Here is a 6000-nt window from a genome sequence, read left to right as displayed (position 1 = left end):
CAAACCTCAGGCAAAGTCCACGATTTAAAAAAGAAAACTGATGGAGAAACTACTGCCAAAGAGGTACGGAAAAAAGGAGTGTTTGAAAGGAATTAATGGCGATTTGACACTTTACTTTTGAAATTTGTACCCATCAGTTCCAGTCTTGAGGATCACTCAAGAGTGTTAGTTGTTGTCCTGATTGCTCAGCTGAGAGCACTTGAAGGCCTGCGGACCCACCGTGTATTTTCTGCAGAGGTAGAGATGATTTGTGTATTGGTTTAAACAAAGGACATGGAGATAGATTTTAAATGTGTGGTTCTGATGTTGTTCCAGTCCCGCCTTCATCCTCTATTCAGTGAGTTTAAAGCAAGCACCAGAGGGGTGTCCTGTTGAAAATGATAGGGATGACGAAAATGTTGTGAATAATAACTCCAAATGCACAAAATAATGCTGAAATGCAAACTCAAGATGAGTGGGAATGGCTTCCTGGGAGTCTTGAGAAGTGCATTAGTAAACAGGTAGCCAACTAAACTGGGGTGGTTTGCTTGGCTGGCATAATGTTGGATTGAAGTTCTGGAAGCTCTTTGGTGATGTGCATGCTGGCCAGAATATTGCTGTTAACCTATCGTCTCTCACTGTGCTTTTATGTGTTATGCACTGGTGACGAGTGAGCGATAGACAGCTTGAGCTTAATATTATTGTTGAGTATGACATTACAACGCATACTTTTACAACGCATACCTTTACAACACATTTTTTACAACGCAACATCCATTACAACGCATTCCATTACAACGAATTTTTTAAAACTACCTTTACAACGCATTCCATTACAACGCATACTACCTTTACAATGCATACCATTACAACGCATAACATTACAATGCATGTATGGTAAGTATTGGATAGTGTAGGGGTAAAAATTACTATTCTAACTCCAGGGGGGTGCAACAGTAGGGTAAGTGTTGGATAGTGTCGGGGTAAAAATTACTATTCGAACTCCAGGGGGTGCAACAGTAGGGTAAGTGTTGGATAGTTTAAGGGTACTATGCGTTGTAATGTTATGCGTTGTAATGGTATGCATTGTAATGACATGCGTTGTAGTGGTATGCATTGTAGTGTCATGCGTTGTAATGGTTGCGTTGTAATGGCATGCGATGTAATGGATGTTGCGTTGTAAAAGTTTCGTTGTAATGGTAGTGCGTTGTAAAAGTTGCGTTGTAAAGGTTGTTTCCCGTTGTAAGGTGTTTGTGAGCGGGGACTACATAAAAGGTGTTATGGTGTTCTGTCTAATGAGTGTGGGATTGCACTTCTCATGTCATTGCAATCATGTAGTTGCACTTATTCGTGGACTGGAATGAGAGATAGCTGTGCATGTCATCATGCCTGCTGTACTTGTGGGGGACCTATATACTTATTCTTGAGTAGGTAAGGTCAAGAGTCCTGCATGGCTCATACTGCCCTACTGTGGGAGGTTGGAATAATTTATATGCTGGAGAGATTTTAAATCATTTCATTTTGAAAAGCCAAGCCTTAACAAGGAGTGTACATATTTTTATGAGAGGCAGGTGGACCATGAAACAAAAGTTGGCTATGTGTAGTTTTCATCTTGCATGTGTCACATGAAATCCTTTACATTTTCTGCTCATGGATGTTCTTGGGTGGGACATCCTGAAGCAAGAGATACAAACATGCAGGATGCCAGCTGCAATGTGCAGTGTGCTTTCCTGCAAAGAGTGGTAAGTGCAGCGTATGGCAGTCACAACAGTGCTGGATGAGGTGGTGTCTGGAGGCGAGTAGGTGTTCTGGATTATTCTAGTTTTGGGGCTGGGGGAGCTGGTGTGGCAGGGCCATGAGTGAGTTTTGGGTGGGAGCCTGGCAGCCACTGCAGTGCTGAGGGAGCCTATGTAGGGGCCTGAGGCCTCCTGGACCATGCAGGGATTACGGGTGGGCTGCAACGGGACGCTCAGGCCATTGTTCATGGTTGGAAAGGGAACAACTGTGTTCACTGGTTCTCTCAGGTTGCCCCGAAGTTTGAAATAGGGTGCAGGATGCTCTTAATGTGCCTAAAGAATTTTGTGTAAACTTTAAATAGTTATGTACATGTGGCTCTCGGAGTAAACAAATTATATGGAGTTGCATGCTGTGAGGATATGCAAGATTCACACTCCTATTCTTTACATTTTTCCTCAATTCCAAATGATCATGAATATATCTTTCATTTGCCAGGAGAGAATTTCATAAACTTTCTACTTGTATAAAGAATTAGGGGATGATCAGCTAATGTGGTAGTCTGGAATGAAGGGCTCTGTTCTGAGAGTATCTTTGTAGCTTTCCTTGGATGAGCAGTGACGCTTACTATTGATGACTCCAGGAGCAACACAGCTTGCCCTGGTCATAGAGTGAGTAAATTACTTGGAGCACTGACATTATTCATAATTCAATTACCTTCCCACCCTATCATCTGCAATACCAACAACCCACTACTAAAATATGTATCTTACTGACAAAAATATAAAAAGGTAAATATACATTGAAAATATCCAATAAAAGTTAAGTAATTAAAATACCTATTAAACATTTAAACAATTCACATTATTATAAATCCATTAAATACTACGTTTACAATACACAATTATTAATTACATTAATTTTAATTTAATTTACTTTTCACCCTATTTCTCTACAAACCTAAAAACCTGCTGCTACTTAATAAAAAATCATACATTTTAAATTACAAACTATACCTCAAAAAATTAATAACAATTAAACTAACAATACTAACACCTAAAATAATATATTTACAAATATATATTACATTTGTCAAATAATATTTTTTTTACATCTTTAAGTAAACAATATTAAATTATTTAAAACAACATTATATACCACAAAACTAATATTCTTAACCACGATATTGGGTGATACAATTTTTTTGTTATAACGATAATCTTGACTCAATATTTAGGTATCAAGATATTAAAGTAGTTGCTCTTGACCACAGCAGAGAGTTGCCTCTGAAGGTTAGGCAAGTAGTTGAGAATAAAACCTAGGGATTTAGTGTTTCCCACAATAGCAAGTTTACAATCTAGGGGAGGAAAGGCTTCCATCTGTTCTTTTTCCAATGAAGGTTTGAATTCTTCAATGAGATTAATAGAAAATCTGTTCTAGGTGGGTTGAATTTAAGATGATGGCTTCACATCTATATTTTCATTCTGACCAAGGTGTTGGAGAGCAGTAGGATGTTGTTCAGGGATGAAATAGTCAGGTACATCTGGGTATTATCTGCATACTAATGAAGAAGAATCCCAGAGTTTCTGTGAATCTCCCCAACTGGTTTAAGGTATATGTTGAAAAGAGTTTGGAAAAGAATTGAGTCCTATGTATATCCATTGTTGTAGCCTGACTTTGCTGGAAAAATGACTCTGAATTAAAACTACTTGAGAGCAGTCTGACAGATAGGAGACGCACCGGTTTAGGAATACTCCCTCAACGCCATTCGCTCTTTCAAGATGTTAATCAGAAAGAGGCAGGTGATGGTATCAAAGGCAGCTGAGGCTGCATAGAGAGACAGTGCCTCTGTGCTCTAGCGCGGTCTGAATCTTGCTTAGACGATATTAAAGAGGTTGTTTGTCTGAATGTGAAGAGAACGTTGTGAGGCTACAGTGCTTTTGGAAAGAGACAGTACGGAAGTTGTTAAGTTCATTGGCAACAGCCAAGGATTATTTTAAGATGGGTGAGACTTGAACGATGTGTAAACTATTGCTGTTTTAGCATAGCATTGTATTTCTGTTTTGATCACTAACATAGAATGTTGTAAAATTGACTGAAAAAAAAGCCCAGTGGATTAAATCTGCAAGACTCTGGAAGGAAATGGTAAACAAAAAGTTGTGTCAGTTTCTTGAGGAATGATGTCTTCATTCCATATAGTTTGCATTCCAACTGTATGCACTAATATCTTCAGATTTATCAGGCTAATTGCCGCTAATCAATATGATAACTTGAATACCTCTCTGATGATCACCAGTCTATTTTTATTGGTATTGTTATTAATATTATTATTATTATGGACTTTATGTTTCATTTTTACATCTGTCTACTTGTTCCAAGTAATGGGCCTGTTTAAGCCATTTGTATGTTGATTTGTACTCCATTTGTGCTTAATTTGTATACATTTTTTTTTTAAATGACAACGACAACAATAAGTGCAGGAACGCAATTTTTTTTCTTGCTAAATGCCAGAGCTGCCTAACAGCAATGCTACTTAGTCTTGATTCCACCTTGTGCCTCCCTCTTACACCATCCTATACTCCCTGTCTCATTATCTCACTTTGAAGCTTTTTTCAACTCTGATTTTTCTGTCACTGTTTTCCTATTTTTCACGTATCCCTTTTTGGGTTTCGCTTGCACGTGAAATCTATTGTATTCAATATCAATCTTAAAAGGGGCTTACATCCCACCCCATTGCTTTTCATTGGTTGGTGTGCCTGCCATTTACGTTTCTTCCATTTCTATTGACGGTTGCATAGTATTTGCTGTTGTTCCTCGTGCGTTTGCTCTTATCAGTTTCCAGAGGCCAACGTACTGTTTCCATCTGCTTTTGTGAACCTTTTTAATGTTTACCCTGCACAGCGCTTGTGCTGTTCTTATGTTTAGCCCGCACAGTGTCTCCATGCTGCACACATTTCAAGTGTTCTTGTTACGCCTCACAGATAGCCTTTAACAAGCACGCTTAAAATGTGTGCAGTCACGGGGAGATTAGGTAAATAAACCCTGTGCTTGTGCTGTGTTTATTTTCATGTTTAGGCTGCTGTACTTGTTATGCCTCCCAGATTGCCTTACACATATTGCCTTTAACAAGCACGCTTGAAATGTTTGCAGCTACGGGAAGATTAGGTAAACAAGCACAGGGTTTGCACTATGTTCAGTCTGCACAGAGCTTGCACTCTTCTTGTGTACATCATCTTTCCGTAGCAGCACGCATTTCAGGCGTGCTTGGTTTTTTTTCAGAAAGCTTCTGAACCGCCCCGGTTTCCCCACACAATGAAGGATGTGACTCTGGCACTATAGTCATTATTAATTTAGGTATTCTCAGGATGAAACAGGGGGCACTCTATTCATAGCCTCTAGATAAAACGCATGTTTAAAATCCAGGCTTTGACTTTGTTTATTTGGGGATTCCAACAAGGCACAAGTTTTCCGGCATAGCACAGTCCTTTGTTTATGTCATTGACACACCTCACCTTAATATTCACGTGGATGCAAATAATCCAAAAAGGCAAACATAGGGAGATACACGAGGTACATCTCACAGTAAGAAAATTCACGAATGCTCGGCATCTATTTCAATTGTATCAAGGTGATACGAATGGTCAACCTCGTTCAATCTGGGTTGTACTATGGAACTGGATTTTACCTTCACTCGTTGCTTATTTGTCAGATGAGAACTGTCACTAGCAGGTTACTGCACTTTATCCAGGTATTACTGCGGCATTGAGTTTTACTTTCACTTGTATCCTGTTGACTCATCAGAAAAGCACTGTCACTTTGTTCAAGCACATTACATGCAGTCGATTGTCTAAGGTTCCCACTATACACCTGGGACCCTACTTGCTGGGGCATGGAGTTTGAGGGGCAGATGTCCGGGAATGTCCCCCAAGGGTTGCCCATTCCTTTCTCTTCACCTAGAAGTGGCATCATCCAAGCCCCCTACAGAGGATAGGGTATTCATTAGTCAGCAGCTCCACAGAGCGTACAGGGTTTGGTTGTCAAAACATTTTACCCATTACTTTAAAAGATCTCTTAAGACAGTTTATAAAAGATTGGGTACATTTTTTGCAATAGTTATGTTTACCGCTTGTTTCTTTTTTTCGTTCTACCTCACCCCACCACACCCTCCTGGTCATCACAAACTAAAAATACATGCCCCTTCTCTCACCTTTTCTGTCATTTTTTCCTGTTTTTTTTATGCCGGTTGACTGTTTCGATGCCCCCTTGGCTGTCTTCTACTGCTATTCC

At 39.5% G+C, this 6000-nt stretch overlaps 1 protein-coding gene across 2 annotated transcripts in view; it reads left to right on the top strand.

Moving 5' to 3' along the window:
- The window catches only part of GRHL2 (grainyhead like transcription factor 2), a 499408-nt gene that overhangs the window by 412276 nt on the left and 81132 nt on the right, over window positions 1-6000 (top strand). The gene's annotated exons all lie outside the window — the stretch shown is intronic.

The sequence above is a fragment of the Lissotriton helveticus genome, chromosome 4_1, assembly GCF_964261635.1.
Source record: "Lissotriton helveticus chromosome 4_1, aLisHel1.1, whole genome shotgun sequence".
NCBI classification, from domain to species: Eukaryota; Metazoa; Chordata; class Amphibia; order Caudata; family Salamandridae; genus Lissotriton; species Lissotriton helveticus.
This window is presented reverse-complemented; position numbering and strand designations above follow the sequence as displayed.